Genomic DNA, 18201 nt, shown 5'->3' on the forward strand with positions numbered 1-18201 from the left:
CAGACTGAATCATACGGAACAGAGTTGTTGAACTCGTTAGACATTGAAGTTCCTTTTTATAGTGATATATTTCAGTCTTTAAAATATTTTAATGATGATTCAATTTTACCATTCAAGGGTTGTTAAGATTTAATGATTGATCAAATAGTTTTAATGCGAATAATTAACATCATCGATCCGGGTGTTAGAATGTTTCATAGGCCGTGAAAATAGCTCGGGGATTCGTTTACCAGTGACATACTAGTGCTACCGATTCAATAATGATTTATGAATTCTTTTTGCGTCTCACCTCAGGCGTTTCGAGCTGGATTATAAAGCTATTTCCTCAGACTCGGCACACGAATCTCGAGTGAATGCATTTAGAATAAAATGCAAGAGCGTGCTCTGCTCTGAGCAGCCTGTTTTTTAGTTCAGTTTATACCGATGCCGGGAACGACAATAATTAAGGAACGCCACTAGTTCGTTCTGAACCTGCTGGCCTCAAAACTTTTTGCACCTGCAATTGCACCCCATTGTTCTTCATTATTTATATATCACCGTCAATAATTGTTAAAAAAATTAGAGTCGTGTGTCAAAAAAACGCTTCCAATTTTCAAAAAATTTCAGCTGTCATAAATAATCGAGGCTCATTTTTATAGTTGCGCCTTTCTTACAAAGTTACATCATCTGTTTTGAAGTTCCTTGTCCTGCTTTAAAAATAGACTCGCCTTTAATAATGTCGCGCCATCTACAGTAAATTCTTGTCCCCATCTTGAAAGTTTGTGTAATAATTGCGTCACCTGTTTTAAAAGTTTCATCTCCAGTAGTGAAGTTTCGTCGTGTGCTCCAAAGCTGCATCGTCTGTGTTTATAGGGCGACCGTGGCATGCAAATGAGGCAGGTGTTCCAGCCTTTGGAATACCACGCCTGGGAATGAGCGACTGGAATGAGAGACTGGAATGTATGGCTGGGACGACACACCAGCTGCGATACGCGCGCGCGGGAATATCCGTGATAAAAAACAGAGGCGCTGGATCCGCGGCCAGCTTTATGCTGCCTCAATATCCCGCATGACATTCCAATGTAGCAGACTTGAAATATTAGACGTATTCGAATCCAATAAAATTGTATCTTAGGTTTTAGATAGAAAACTCATCTCTCATCACTTCCAACTGTATGCTCGAACAATGCTAAAACTTCCACCTATTTGGGCTCAGCCGGGTAAAAAAATTAAAAGGTAAAGGAAAAAGAACCAATTCTTAACAGAAGAACATGAGGCTACCATCAAGAAAGGAGGCCGTCAACAGGCTACTAACAAGAATTAAGGAAGGCCCCAAACAAAAATGGAAGCCAAAATTTGGGTTTGAGAGTTTCAGTTCTGTACTGCACGATCGTTGTATTGATTGGCCATCAGAATCAAACCTTTCTTGGTTATAGGAATAAAAGTCAAGAATTACAATTGCCTATATACGTACGAGAAGCATAAAATCTTACACGCTTATAATGGTACACGCACAAAACCTTTATGATTTAAAATATATAGACTTGTGAAGTTGTGATCGTCCAGTTCTAAGATCGCAGAGGTCTACTATTCATCTGTTATATAGAAAATGTTACGTTTGTCAATAGAAGAAGAATTGATCTGTGCACGACGCATTCCGTGTTTCACTTATCCGCCGTAGCCGCGAAATGTCAGGCAAGTTGTTGCGTATAGGCACATTAGTAGCCGCAGAGTGGCAGGCAAATTGCCATGAAGTGGCATACAATTTACCACGAAGTGGCAGGCAAGTTGCCGCGAAGTGGCAGGCAAGTTACCGCGAAGTGGCAGGCAAGTTACCGCGAAGTGGCAGGCAAGTTACCGCGAAGTGGCAGGCAAGTTACTGCGAAGTGGCAGGCAAGTTACCGCGAAGTGGCAGGCAAGTTACCGCGAAGTGGCAGGCAAGTTACCGCGAAGTGGCAGGCAAGTTACCGCGAAGTGGCAGGCAAGTTACCGGGAAGAGGCAGGCAAGTTTAACGGCAATAGCCGTGGCTAACGAGTGCACGCGCTGCCATTGCATTGTCGTGGCACACGCCATGGCATGGGAGAGCTGAATCTAAAGGATCGATTCATTCCAGCACCCGTTAACTAAACTCATGCTGCAATAGTGCTAAACTCATGCTGCTAGTGCTAAACTCATGCTAAACTCGTGCAGAACTCATTCTGCAATAGTGCTAAACTCATGCTAAACTCGTGCTGAACTCATGCTGAACTTTCGCCGCAATCGCGCTGTGCAGCGTACATTTCTGGTGCTGAACTATGAAGCTGCTCTCGTACAATAACCAGGCTGTACTTTTTCTGTACTAGGATTGGCATGTTTATTCGTTTTTTATCACTCGTCTTCATCGCAAATTTTATATACTCGCTATTATTTTTTCAATCATTCTTCTTCTATCATTAGAAGAGCATCAATTCTGGATATGCGTTGTTGTTTATCCGTGATGAGGTATGTGATCTGCACAAGCGTTCTTCGTAGGAAATATTCGCAATTTACCTGTGCCAGAAAGTTGCGGGCAAGAAATCTAAGAAAATAATCTATTCTTGTTGTTTACTTACTTATCTTCGCAAGAAATGTAAACTGTCGAAGTAATCTCAAAATTAAATCTTAAAATGTTTCTACTTATTCTCGCAAGTAATATACGCAATTAATTCGCATCAGTAACATACGCATCTAACTTGTAGGTATATTCTGTATGTTATCCGCAATTACTCGACTGAATTGGAATAAAACTACCGTCTATGGGCACAAACTACTTGCAACGAAAAAAAAAAAGTTGCCTGAGTAGCATAAAAGAATATTTCGTGACACAAAATAACATAAATAACTGTCAAATACAAGCAGCAAGTGAGAACAGTACTTTAAGTGAAAGAACATTTAATGCAACGTTCGCACATTTTAATTTTCATTGTTCTCGGGCATAAACCGGAGAAACGATAGTCGGATCGGAAATACGTGAACCAACCACCAGTTCAGTTCACAACTAAACCTAATCGCGGATACCTGTCCGTGCGCCGGATGACTCGGTCAGTGCAGGTTCACTCCGACCAGTGACTTGCTTCTTTCGTTATCGATTCTGTTTACCATACCTGGAATGTTGAATGAATCATGTCCAAGGATTATTGTAGACTTGTATTTCCATAAAAGTCTCTGTGACGCATGTTTAGTTTTACTGATAGATTGAAGGTAACAGAACAGACCCCACGCGATACGGACTGATAAGCCTCGCCGATAAGCACAAGCTCGCTAATCAAAAGCCCTTTTGTCATCAACACTTCTTTGTTAGGGCAGCATTACCTGCAACTTTCATTCATTTAAACCACCAATTACAAATATTTAAACTTAAAAAAATATTTTTTAAACTCTGGCAATTGCTTAAACCTTTCAAATGTGTAATTCATTCAGAGCAACTTAAGCCGAAAGTTTTGTGATCGCAGCCAATAAAATTCTTTAACATGTTTTCGCATTGAAGGTTCATAATAAGAAGTGAAAAAATGGCACCGCTATCGTTTATAAATGGTGTTTTATTGATTACTTATTCAATTTCACTATAATGAACTTGCCAGTATTTGTTTTCGGCAGTGACAGAGTCCATGAATTACATTTCCATTTCCAAATTATTGTACAAGACCATCCGCGTTTTAGAATTGCTCGGGTGGACATAAAATTGTCAGTGAACAAAAGTTCGCTTGTGTGTGTGAAAGTTGGTGCCATTCCTCTTAGTCTAATAGGATTGTTGATGCCATCATATATCAGCTTGATAAAATCATATGAATGATGTCTTCTGCATAGTTACGAGGATATTAGGACTGGACAGCAACGACGCATCAGAATATCAAATGGAACTTCGGATCATATTGTGGTGAGTAATCGCTATTTTTTGTTTTCTCTTCATTTTTGTTCTTTCTAAAATGGTTTATTATATAAAAATTCATTTTATTTACACTGTGGATGCCTGCATGGAGTATGTGTGAGATTTACCACTGTAGATTTGATCGTTTTGCGTTAGTAGAAATTAAATAATTTGATAAAATTTGCTTCTAGCCTATCATCATCATGCCTTCATGCGGATTCGTTTTGCGCCAAAAGTGTAAAATAGGGATGAAGTCATCCGTGCATGAGCGACTTCGTCCGTATGGACAATTTTAGCCATGCCAATAACTCATTTTCTAATATTCAGTGCAAAAATTGAGTAAAACTATAATTTATTTCCGCATAATTCTGAAAATTGCGCCGAATTTTCCAGATTGGATTTTGCGACCGTGTTCCTGTGCGACTGTAAAAGTTATACCAACCTATTCCTATGTAATGCATGTGGGTAATGTGGTACTGTTTGCCGTCTCCTATCCGACAATTTGTCAATTTTCCTCTCTCGTTTTTGATGTAAGTTAGCCTCCTTGTCTGTCCTATTCGGTGCAACTGGGACTAGGCTAGTTTGTGCGTGGCATCTGCGAGTTGTCGACTACCCGCCTGCCGCGCGCAGCAGCGGGCGACCGCCACCTGCTCCTCGCGCGCCCAACTCGCCAGATGCTTCCGCCCAGTCAGGCGGCCGCCGCGCGTGCCGGCGTCGCGCTGACGCGTCCTCTTGCTGCCTGCGACACGTACAGGCATGAGGCAAATGACTGATCAAACCATGACCATAGAAAGTAATGTGGATAACTTCAAGTTATGTGGTGATACCAGATTATACGATGATCGCCAGTTTTATAATGGCTGCAAGTTACTGAACGATTGCACTAAGCGAGATAGCAAGTTGCACGATTATTGCAAGTTAAACGATTACCGCCAGTTGGATGATTTTCAAAATTTGCCCAATGATCGCAGGTTGTACGATGATCGCAATTTAAACAACGATCACATGCTTGAGCGTCAGTAATACGAAGTCTTTCTTTGGAATTGGCAATCAATTCATGTGAAACGTACACATAATAACGATGAAATGCGAAGGTTTGTAATGATTTTTTTATTAGCCAAGACTTGTTGATCAGGAGTTTTAAATATAAATCGAACGAGGGGTATTGATACTGCATTGAAACTTGAACTCGATCTGTATAACGGCGACTAAATACTAATGCTCAAAATGACGATCTTGCATGTTATGGTAGTTATATTATTATTAAGTTCTTATTTAGTTGTTATTTTATTATCCTATTAGTTGTGGTAGATGTCATAATTCACGTTCAGGTTGCCCCTTGCATGCGTGTTGCGTCCATGTAAGCCTTAATGTCTTCACTATGAAGCTCTGCCATCATCACACCTCGTGATGGTGGCTGGCAGCACGCTGTAACCTCTAGTTAATTGAGGCAAATTGGGTCTTTCATTTGATAGACGGTATTTATGGTGATTTACCTCTTAATTACTTAGTTAAATTATTATTTTATATCGTGAAACGAATTGTTATTTTGGATGCTTTTAGGATATGCTAGACAAGTAACGAGAATAACACTCGGTTAACCAGTTGAACGTGTCAATGTTGAGTAGAAAATGACAAAAATAAATTAACGCAAAGCAAGACCCAAAGTGATGCATCTAAAGTCACCTTATTTAAGGCCGTGATGTTGCTGATGACAAAGGCTGGGAGACCTAACGGGGATACGCACTACAGCGCAGATTCATTGACACGTGACAATTAACTACTCAAAAGATGATCGAATTCAACTGACGATATGCGTCTTGTTGCTGACCGGATCGTGCTGTTGCACCCGTTGAAACTCAATTTTGGACGAAAATTTGTAACTGCTTTTAGAATCAATCCAACTAATTGGTATCAATTAACTCTGACAATAGTTTATTGATTATAGACCATAAATGTACTCTCGTCTACGGTGGCGCGACGAAAAATGTCTAAATTAGTCATCACTTTTTTTGCTGATAGATGCTTGATTTTGGTGACACTTTTTTCGTGTCCTGTGTGATGAGAGCTACGTTTTTGCCTCCTTGGTTAAGTGGAAAACGCTGACTTGTTTTAGCGTTCTGAAAAGATTAATTACTCCAATTACTGGCGAATTACGATGGACGTTGTTGGAGGTTTTCTCTGAGAATGCTATTATTGACGATTGCATGTATTCAGAAGCGAGACGAGCTTTTCAATGAATTGATGCCAATTTTATTCGGAGTGATTTTCTTAAATTTTGATCTGAGGGATTAGCACCATCGTTATGACTAATTGACTACTAGTGTTATTTATACGCATTTATACGCATGTGACCACATGCAAAGGAATGAAAATGATCATCGTAATACTGATAACAATGATGAGCTGCAAAAGTTTTTCCATGCCGGCACCGGCTCTTCATCCTGCGTCTAACCTTTACTGAGCGGTTGACTGCCTATGGAACACTCGATCGTCCATCGATTGGCTTCACAGTTCAGCTCTCAGATTAATTGAAGTATCCTGTGTTGCTGGCAAGGCAGGCAACGGCTAGCTCGGCTACCCCGTCTCTTGCTCTTCCCAGTTCCCATCATGTAACAACAAAACAGTAATATCTCACTTTCCAGCAGTGATATCACGCATGTCATTTCTGCTCCTTGGCTTTAAAACTTATAATATTCTCGGTGGTGTTATTCATTTCATCTTATAAATTATTTTCTTGCAGATATAATTTTATTGCTTGAAATTATGAGTTTCTGTTTCAATACCCGGATAATTTTTCTTATCCTTTTCAATTTTTTTGAATGTTCAAATTTTGAAGTAATCTCGCCACTCTAACCGCCATCCGCTCGCTCCACATCCGTAATCACATCGTAATTGTCGCACCTGCCGTTCATCGAACTTGCGCGTGTGCCAAATGCTGCTCAAATATATTGTTAGATTTGATACCCAATAGATCCACCGAGAATACTCCTTTGTGAAATTATTCAATAATTTAATCGGAACACTGTGACACGTCACACGTCTCTCTGAATGTATTGTTTCGCCAAGCATTTCGATAAATTTGTCGATGTAATTTGTATGTGGACATGGATCTTAAAACAGGCACCGATCAAGAGACAAATGTAGTTTCTATTTCATTCTGAAGTATTCTCTGCATCTTTGGCTAGTCTCTTCCGAAGTCCCTTTTCTATTTCGTGTCCATAGGATTTGAGATTTGCCGATTAGCATCAGGTGCATACGACGTGCTGGTGAACTCACTAGCATGAATGGCAAATCATGAAAAGGATTTTAACATTTGACTGCCCGCGGATGTTGACTGGGTTTGATATCTCCCTCTCCATTTTGTTAATCCTTGGTCCACCTGATATTTGTACAATGGAGTTATGTTATAGTTCTGAAAAGTATCCCGGACCATTATAATTTGCGTAGGATTAAATAAATGGAATTTTTTCTATTACCGAAAAATGTTCGCCGAAATGCTTATTCACCTTTTCTTGAGGCAAACGGATGTATACTTTCTTTTCTGTAAAGTCGATTACGACCTGTGAAATTTCTTACCTAAACTTGCCTGCCACTCATACTCAACTTACCGTGGGTCAGCTCCAATTTTTTGGGTCAGCTTCAAATAAGTATAAACCAACAGTTTTTTCTGATAATGCACAAGTGCGATAATCTCTTGCTAGTGAATTAACGAAAATTTTTCGCCGATAAATATTTGAGCTAACTGGAAACAAACGTTCCAATTACTAACGGCGATCATTTCTGCATTATCTGCCTGCTCTTCCTATGTACCAATTTGATGAGAAGAAGCCTTTGTTGATGTCTGATGGGTTTGGCAGCGCCGGTGTTCGCTTTCGTTATTCAACAACTTCACTCACGATCAATAAGTGCCGCCAGCGCTTCAAATATCTGATCTTTGATCTTTTGTAAACTGCGCGGAAAATTTTTGCCGCTGCTTGCTGTTTAGCATTTCGGATGCATGGATGTAAAACAATCGAACAGTTAAAAGTTCCGTGATTATTGTGACGTGATTTACAGTTCCCTGTGTTGCTGGAAGATCGAGATACATTTAACGGATGGGAAATATATTTAATGACGACATCAGCGAAGAGACATCAATTATCTCAGCATCGTGTTTACAGAACATGACTGGGGTCTGCAGATGCGTCAAGATATTCGATTTAGATTAAATTCAAATGAATTTTATTCAATTGTTCAATCGAGGGATATTAGCGAAAACTAGACATTAAGACTAAATTTTTTGTCATCTCTTCAATTTTTAGCAGTATGCAGAAAAGGTTTCCAAAATTAAATGATATATTCATTCGTGTTGGAAGAAGAACACAGCGCGAAAACGGCAGAAAAACGTAATCATCATGGAAATGAAGAATTTCAATGACCGTTGCAAAAACTGCTTCAAACTTATAATTAACTCCACTAATATACATGAGAAGGGAACTCGCTCGAGAATCTGTTGAAATGTATGATTTTTATTAGTGAGGTAAATTTCTTGATTGCCTTGCAATAATTTTTCGGAAGTATGCTGCAGCTGTAAATCTGCACAATACCCATCAAAGTCCTCTGTGATTCGTATATCAGCATTTTCATTTGATTTTCTGCCTTTTAACTCACTCAGTGAGTTTTAAGCAACTCTCAACGTAGCTATTCGACTTCTGAAATTATTTTGATGTTTGAAACAGTATGAGTTAAACTATATAGACATGTATAGGCAATTTCAAATTTTTCTCAATGGGAGATGGAGCTTGTTCTCACGAATGTGATTTTAACATACAAGAACACTGCATGCTCCAGCCGTTATGTCGCGTTGCCTTAACTTGCAGTGGTTTTTGTATTTCTGAATGATAATCGGCCTTGCAAATGTAAGCCTTTGCTAATATAAAACAAAGATTATCATTTTCATTTACCTAGACTGCTAATTTTTTTGAGTAATTTTTTAATGCAAAATAATTTGCTGAAGAATCTCAAGGTCGCGCCTGTGAACTTAGCTCAAGGATGTTCGAGACTCGCCTGACGCTTCCTCGTTGAAGATCAACTGTGCAAGATTATCTTCGGCGTATCATCGGCCACACGTCGCCTGAACATCACTGTTATCAAGAGGATGAATTTCTCCTTCACACATGTCAGCATTAATGTCACTACACGTAGCCAATGTTTATTAATATTGGCAGCCATTCGCGCACTGGGAGAGCAAAGAAACAAGAGAAGGAAAGAGACATTTTCCTCCTCCATAAAAGAGGATAAGAGAAAAATGTTGAACTGAAGAAAGGTGCTAGGAAGCCAAACGTATAATGAGAGAGAAGAAGAATGAAGAGCTGCCTTCAACAGGGCAGGCGGCCTTCGTTGTTCGGTCTCAAGGGAACTTGAAAATTTCGGCCGCCTATCGTGCCTGCAGCTCTGATTTTCTGCCATCTTATTTACTATGCATTTTTATGTTGTTAGCCAAAAATTTATTTAAATTGAATTAACATGTTTTTGCACGCTCCGGGTCAAATTTATCCTTAATATGAACGTTTATTCGTTAGCTGTTTTAGTTTATCAATTTTAATATATAACTTCTGTGCTGTTGCGGCGCGTAGCCTGGGTGACCTTCAATTTATTCAGCCGGATTACATAGATCCTGACTGCTCAATTCTGCTTTTTGTTCCCTTGAATTTTTCAGTGACCGCTGCCGTGTTTTCATGTGATTTTCCCAACTAAACTATGTTTTTTTTGTGAACTTGAATGCACACCGATCATTGGATGATACAATTATTCCATCAAAAGTTGAGAATATTTATCACAACACTTTGGCTTGTATTATGTTGTTTCTTTATTGCAAATATGAACTTCATCTCTCACAACTAAATTAAATTCGGATAGATTAATTATAACGAGAGATTTTGAAATCGAGAATTGCGTGTCAAACGCAGCCGCGCATGATGCGCAGATGAGCTGCGCAGTTGCCGAGGCCGCCACCTCAGTGCCGTGTGCGCGACGCATGTACAGCGCACGGTTCATAAGTGCACGATGCAGGCACTGCGTAGGAATTATGCGCACCGCATGCATGTTGACAGCAAAACTTGTGCACGTCGCTTTCACGACGCGTGTAGATTGCAGGCATTTATAGTGTGAACGACGCAAGCTTGCCTCTGCAATGCACGACGCAGGCATCACGCACGACGCAGGCACCACGCACGACGCAGGCACCACGCACGACGCAGGCACCACGCACGACGCAGGCACCACGCACGACGCAGGCACCACGCACGACGCAGACACCACGCACGACGCAGACGAGCGACTCTTCTTGCGTTCAATTTTGCAGCAGCTGAGGGCAGCAACATCGGCAGGGCTCTATGGGGGTGGGAAAAGAATTATAATGTAAACGAATAATAAAGTGTTACATTCAATCTTTCATGGGACAAAAATTTGATATTTTATTATGATTGGTAAAAATGCTTTCATTCCAATTAATAATTAATATTAATATATTTTTTCCGCTTGTGAATTGATTGAATCAACCTTATCCGACTCACATACATGATTAAGACATCATTTCTGCTGTATCCTCGTCACGTGTAATTTCAAAGAAGGTTTTTGGCCAAAGTTTGTCACGACTTGTGTCGATTTGAACCCATCTGCGTCAATCCTGCGTCATATATGAAGGAGGTCTGATTTGTGTCAAGTTCATCTCAGCGTTGAGTCATCAACGAGCGTGTCAACAAAAAATAAAATTTCTTTCACAGCTGAGTTTTTGATCGCATTAAGTATATATTTATTAGCATTAATTTCGAAAACCTTAAAATTTCACTAAATCCAGATTGTGGATTTTCAAATGCACATGATGTTTGTCCGTGAAGATGATTTTTTTTAATTTCGCATGATATTATGCTATTATGAAACTTTTTGTATTAATAATCATGACTTTGTATTATTAATTGAACTCCAGTTGTCGGGAGTAGGTTTCATCACCAATATTCATTAAATTCCCGTTAAGAGCTGCATTTTCAGAACCACCAGCTTTATGAAAACCTTGTAAGGAATTAGTGGCGGCGCCAGCGTCATCACAGAGCGGCACTCAGCCCCGTGGCCTTCGAGAGGATATTTTCCAAGTAACATTCCCTTGCGTCGGTGAGTTTTTGTACGCTGCAACCAGCACAGCCCAGTGTGATCTTCAGCATTTACCTTGGGCCAATTGTTGCGCGCTGAGAGCCGGGCATTATGCCACATTTATCGCCATTTTATGGCTTGGATCGTCTCGAAAAAATCGCTATCTTCCAGAGCTTTTGCGAAACATTGAAAGTCTCAATGAACTTTGGGAAAGAATTAGCTATAATTCGGCAACTGTTATGTATTCTCTCAATAGGTACGAGTATAATTGTTATTATTTCCTTTGCAATTCATCTTTTTTAGCCTTGATTTTTCTGATTTCTGATGCCTCAGTTTACCTGTTTCTCTCCGCTGTAATAACGCATACCAAGTTTGTGTTTGGTGAATGTCTTGCTCTGCAAAATTATTATGCTATTTTCTGTAGCAAGCACCAACTCGCTGTAAAGTGAGACGATTGCCGAGACTTGTGCTCCTCGCTCAGTTTCGTCTGCTTCTTGGGCAGGAATGTTTAGCCTCGAAATAGAGCAGAGAGTTGCAAGAGAAATTGCTGAAGTCATCAACTCTTCAGAATATTTTAGCCTTGTTACACGCTCGCTATCTGCGTGTTTAATTTTAACTCCGAATTTGTTGATAAATTTAAAATTCAGCGAGTATTCCTGAGTAGCCTACCTCGGGTGTCGTTGGAATGGCTTTTATTGGCAGGGTGGAATTATTTCATTTGTTTACAAAGGTAGATTTCATGTTTGTTTAGCCTGTGGTGTGAGCCACACAGGTCATTGCTGCTGCCACAGCCTTTGGTGTGAGCCACACAGTTCACTGCTGTTGCCACAGCCTGTGGTGTGAGCCACACAGGTCACTGCTGCTGCCACAGCCTGTGGTGTGAGCCACACAGTTCACCGTTGCTGCCACAGACTGTGGTGTGAGCCACACAGTTCACCGTTGCTGCCACAGACTGTGGTGTGAGCCACACAGTTCACTGCTGCCGCCACAGCCCGTGGTGTGAGCCACACAGTTCACCGTTGCTGCCACAGACTGTGGTGTGAGCCACACAGTTCACCGTTGCTGCCACAGCCCCTGGTGTGAGCCACACAGGTCACTGCTGCCGCCACAGCCCGTGGTGTGAGCCACACAGTTCACCGTTGCTGCCACAGACTGTGGTGTGAGCCACACAGGTCACTGCTGCCGCCACAGCCTGTGGTGTGAGCCACACAGTTCACCGTTGCTGCCACAGCTTGTGGTGTGAGCCACACAGTTTACCTCTGTTGCCTCAACCTGTGGCGATAGCCATTGTGTCGCTGATCACTACTCTATGCCAGACGCTTTATGATGCAGTGGACAAGTGTTGTGCTTGCCTGGTCAGTGTTCTACTTCTTTTGCGCAGTCTTATTTTGCTGATCTTGCTACTTCATCAATATACTTACTATCTGTTCGGTTGTATTTCGCTGGTCTAGCAACTATATGTCTGTTGTGCAATGAATTTGTTATTGTCGCCCAGCAGTTCTTTCTGGTCACACTTCTTGCCTGTCTGGCTAAACGGTTGATTAGTTGATTGAATTTGTTGTAGTTTGGGGTTATCATCTCCTCTTCTAACATTTCAATGTCAATGAAAAGCCCTGGTATTCAATGTTTTTGAAATTATACTGTAGAAAAATTCACCATTAATAAAATTATAAATTAAAGCTCCGATACCTACACTCGCCACACACTTTTAACTGGAGAATCCTAACAAAATACGTGTGCAATTGATACTGCTAGTTAAAAATTCTAAATTGCATGTAAAAGTATGTGAAATATCTATTACAGTTGAGTTTGTCACAGTCAACACCACTCCTGGTAGAGACAAGTTCACCACAACTGGCTCCGTGTGTTGTAGATGGTCATCGTAAACAGCAACTTGAGAAGTGATAAGTGCGCGTCGAGAGTGTGTGGCAGGGGCGCTATACGCAGCGCATGTATACGCACATATCACTGGTGGTTGTGAAGAGTGCCAGTCGCACGTAAAAATACGACACCCAGAGCGGCCTCTGGTGGTCAACTGCTGCAATGCACGCGCTGCTCCTGCGTTGCAGATTTCAAAATCATTTCGGTTTCACTACCGGTACTTCAAGTAAAAATCCTCTAAATCAGCAGGAATTCTAGACTAATACTACGCTGGAGGGATCTAGTTCGTTTCTCTTCTATAGCTGTATGTGTTTTATCTTTCCTTTTTTATATTATATGTTTTGCCTTGCCTTCTTTATAATATATTATTTTCCATATTATAATATCACTACTCGAATACACTGCTTAGCTACCGGCGTTATTACATGAGTGGCACTTTTGTTTGTTTTAACTGAATGTTTATTTATACGATTCCGTATAAACCTTTCCATCGAATCTGCAATTTCAAATGAGTATGATACTATTTTCTTTTACATTTAACAGCTGCAGTGGAACCCTGACCAACGAACTTGATTCGTGCAGGAACTTGTTCGTAATGCGGTTCACTCCAGAAGGCTTCCTATATTGTATATTAAAACTAATGTGAAAGACTCGGGCCCTTGTCGGGCTTTCCCAAAAGTCAGCTCATTTACGCATATTTATACTGTACTTACAGTAGGTGGAAAATAAACTACGATATTGGAGATCGTACTTCTATTTGGTGATTGTACGCTTTTGCCAAATATAAAAACTCATCATCGACGGATATCGAAATTTTTTCTGCCAATCCCTTGTATTTTTAGCGCATTTTCTCATTTATGGAAAAAATGCACTATTGTGCTCGCCATGTCCGTCCGTCCGTCTGTCTGTCTGTCTGTCCGTCCGTCTGTCCGTGACCTCAAGTTTTCGTCGACGAGAAAATGCGCTCTCTGTCACTCACTGCTGTGAGTACTGAGTTATATTTTTTTTGCAATACCCGGGGTCGTACGGCGGAGCCTATTTTTCATACGTCGAATTGATCCTAAGAGTTGACGTTCGTATGGTAGGGTTCCACATTACCTGATTCGCTTGGTTCGCATTGATAATTTAAAATGTGTACTTACTAATTCTGACAGTGATATATGGCATAATAATGCATGTTTTTTCCTATATTCGTTCTTTATTTTGCAACGAGTGCCACGAAACTGATCTGTCGAGCTTCACAAAGCATCTTCAATGTTGGACGATGATTTGATCTTTCATCGAAGCTGAGCACTGCATTGCCCAGTTTTAGAGCAAAAACCCGTCCTCTATAACCTTCCTGCGCCTACAGCCTTCACGGCCGTCAGTCAGCCACTTCAACAAACGGTGATTCAGGGACAACTCCAACAAGATAGCCAGTAGTCGGCAATAGAACAACAGTCTCCTAACCTCATCATATCGCCAGCCAGTTAGCCACTTCTTCCGCTATATTTCTGACACATCAACTAACTAGCCGCCTTAGTCAGGCACGTCAGCTTACCAGTCAGCCATTTCATCCTATCTCCAGGCACATAAGCCATTTCATTACAGTCTCTCATGCCACATCAGCCAGCCAGTCAGCCACTTCATCACAGTCTTCCATTCACATCAGCCATATCATTACACAGTCTTTCATGCCACATCAGCCAGCCAGTCAGCCACTTCATCACAGTCTTTCAGGCACATCAGCCAGCCAGTCAGCCACTTTATCAGTCTTTCACGCCACATCAGCCGGCCAGTCAGCCACTTCATCACAGTCTTTCAGGCACATCAGCCAGCAAGTCAGCCACTTCATCAGTCTTTCAGGCTCATCAGCCAGCCAGTCAGCCACTTCATCAGTCTTTCACGCCACATCAGCCAGCAAGTCAGCCACTTCATCACAGTCTTTCAGGCACAGCAGCCAGCCAGTCAGCCACTTCATTAGTCTTTCACGCCACATCAGCCAGCCAGTCAGCCACTTCATCAGTCTTTCAGGCACATCAGCCAGCCAGTCAGCCACTTCATCAGTCTTTCACGCCACATCCGCCATCCAGTCAGCCACTTCATCAGTCTTTCATGGCACATCAGCCCGCCAGTCAGCNCATCAGCCAGCCAGTCAGCCACTGCATCAGTCTTTCAGGCACATCAGCCATTTCATTACAGTCTCTCATGGCACATCAGCCAGCCAGCCAGCCAGTAAGCCAGCCAGCCACTCGTCGGGCGCTCAGCAATGAGCGGATGTCGGTCAACCCGAGATCCAGGGTCGTTCAGTTGGAAAGCAACGCTGCAAGTGAGACTGTAAACATTCCATGTTATTTTATAATATAACCATAATAAAGCATTGCTTGTAAACAGTTGTACCCCGCTGTTACATATAGCAAATGACACCCTACACATTAGTTTCGCTCAAAATTCATTGTTTTTTGGTCTTTTAATTGTTATGTGGCCTTGCAAATCCTCCAGCACTCGCATACTTTTACTTTATAAACAACCGCATCAACATCATTATTATATCCAATTTAAGTCTCGATAGGGACAAAATGCATGTTATAACCTTCTTGCTCATGTAGAAGTTCTACAAATTGTACCGTCGGCCCTCCACTACTGAATCTCGATCGCTCTGACCAATTATTGCAGCTTTGCTTTCACGAGCTAATAAAGATGTTGATGGCATATCCCTTTGAGAAATTTGTCGAGAAAATACGTGTGGACAAATTATCCAGTAAAATTTTTGCTTTTTAGCAGTGAAGTTTTATCATACGCGCAGTCCAATCTTTTTATTCTTCAATTCAATTTTCTTCGAACAGCTGATTTGACAGCAGATTGCTTTAGAGTAATCTGTAAAATCGGACCATTAGACATTCAAGGTGGCAAGTAAATTGCTAAGTTATATTCATTCACGGTAAAGTGTTACGAGCTAAAATGTGTGAAAATAGTTAATAGTTAATGGTTGTGAGTACCGCAGCATCGGGGCGGGGTGACTATACATGTTCTCGACACCGGACTTTCTACGCCGCATGTGTATACGTGCTAGCTACGTGGTCTGAATACTTACAACATCCTACGCTGCACTTTTCTAACACTGACGAACTTCACGCTAAGTAATAAGGATCTTTCAAGTACTTCAGAATAAATCGTAAGCTTAGAATAAATTCAGTTGTGTTAATCTCGTGTTGGTCTTTATGATCAGTTTATCAATGAAAGTTAGTTTAGACTACCGTCCGCCTTATTAATACACCCACCCAAATCACATGTCAAATGTTCATTTAAGTTTATTCGACGAAGGAATCTCGTCTCAGTCCTCATAAATATGAGATTTCATCTTAGGATCGCAAGTTCGATCCAGAGATGCGACCCAGCGGGAGGAAAAGCAGCCTACGGACCTACCTTCGCAACCAGGAATTAAAGAAGATTTATAGCGAGCTTCACTGCCAATCCGTGGCGTTGCTACCGTCATTTGGCCACCTCAGTCGTGTCTGAACATAGCGCAGTCAGACATAACTGGGCAACTGCGTAACTGCGTCAGCAGGAGCAGTGAGACCTGCCTGCGTAACTGCGTCAGCAGGAGCAGTGAGACCTGCCTGCGTAACTGCGTCAGCCGGAGCGGTGAGACCTGCCTGCGTAACTGCGACAGCCGGAGCAGTGATCTCACTGGATTTATATATCTTGTTATATCCTGTTCCAGTATGTAAATATTAGTTGAAAAATATTAACACCACCTTTAATTTAATTATTATATTAAAACTATGAAAATTCTTCCTAATGAACTAGTCACATAAATATAGTTAGCACGATCATTATCGTAAAATTAAATGTTTTCCAGATCCGGAGACCGTTGATTTATGGTGTTCCATTCACTCACCTATACGAAGCTTGCGAAATAACTCTTGACTAGAACGTGACTTGACAAGGTAGCATTTTTCGATTCCACATACAGCAGCCGGCAGTCGAAAAAAACGTGCATTTGACTGAATTCAATCGTGCAACAATAATTTGTAAATTTGTGCAATTCGCAATTGAAAGCAATATTGAAGATAGAGCAATTGTGAAAGAGTACAAGGCGATAAAAAACTTAATTTAGTAAGCTTTTAGTATTGTCTAAATCTTAGATTTTCTTACAATTACTCTCAATTTCCTTAAGCATTTAATAGTTCACTTTTTACACGTGTCCTTAAAAATAATATCCAACAGTTCCATTTTTTTCGCAATTCCTTCAGGACAGATAACTTTCAATGAAGTAATTGATCGCGATTGCTTTGGCTGGAATATAGCAACCCGAAGAGGAATCAGCTATGCCCGCTGATGTAGCATTCCCGTAAGCCGTGAGCGTACGCACGCTAGAGAGCAGCTCACTTCACGCGACGCTTCTCTTGTTCGATCTTTTTTTTTGCTTCTCGCTTCGTAGCGCCAGCACGCGGCGGGAACCTGTGATGCCTTTCACCGTTGGCACTCCCTCGTGCTGTGGGGCTTGTGGCATGTGCTGCCTCCCACCCCACGTGTGGCGAACTCGCCCCACTTATCAGCTCACGCTTGATATTGGAATCGTATTTGTTCTGAATGGGTCGTATTTTCTCTGATGTTAGTATAATATTTGATACAATTATAATTAATGGTGATATAATTAATAATAATTTATATCTCAGTTTCCATAATGATCGTGTTTTCCATAACCACTGTGATCTGAAATACATTTATCAATGTTTTCAACTCCCGTACCGGAAAGTAACTGCCAGTTGTTAGAAAGTTCCGTGATGTTCGTAACAAACGTGAAGCAGCTTCTAGTCTAGCGATTTGTAGTTAGTGTTTTGTGTAATTCTTTGAGTTTTTGCTGTCATCGAACGTCCCTGTTCTCGGCCTGCGGTTCCCTGCACCGCGTGCATGGGACTACGACAGGTTCGGTTGCTTATGTTTAACTTGGAATGTTTCCTTGCGCGCTGTGTGCCAAGGCGACCAGGAATTTGGTCGAACGCGCGTGACACGTAGTCGAAATAGCAATACTTAATTATATATTATATTAAGGATTGATTGAAGGAATATATTTGCCAAGCCAGTCGCTGATGAAATGCAAATTAGTACGCAGTTTCTAAATATTCGCTAATTTTGCATAGTGGAAGACTAAGAATTCCCTCATGTCTTCCTATCACATGTATTCTTCGCAAGCTATGCGATACGGATAAAAAGGAATATTTTTTACTTTGTATTACCAATTAACAAATTATCTGTTATCAGAGTTATCACCCGTGTACCCTATGACCCTAGAGAGATGCTGAGTCATCCTCATCTGTGTGCCCAGAGCTAGTCGCTT

General features: G+C 41.2%; 1 protein-coding gene across 1 annotated transcript in view; it reads left to right on the forward strand.

Moving 5' to 3' along the window:
- The first annotated feature begins 3668 nt into the window (after positions 1–3668).
- Positions 3669–18201, forward strand: part of LOC108673392 (sericin 1) — a 94734-nt gene continuing 80201 nt past the window's right edge. Inside the window, exon 1 of the mRNA XM_018161213.2 lies at positions 3669–3875. The gene's annotated coding sequence lies outside the window, so the exon portion shown is untranslated. The remainder of the gene's footprint in view (positions 3876–18201) is intronic.

This window comes from Hyalella azteca, unplaced genomic scaffold, assembly GCF_000764305.2.
Source record: "Hyalella azteca isolate HAZT.00-mixed unplaced genomic scaffold, Hazt_2.0.2 contig10287, whole genome shotgun sequence".
NCBI classification, from domain to species: domain Eukaryota; kingdom Metazoa; phylum Arthropoda; class Malacostraca; order Amphipoda; family Hyalellidae; genus Hyalella; species Hyalella azteca.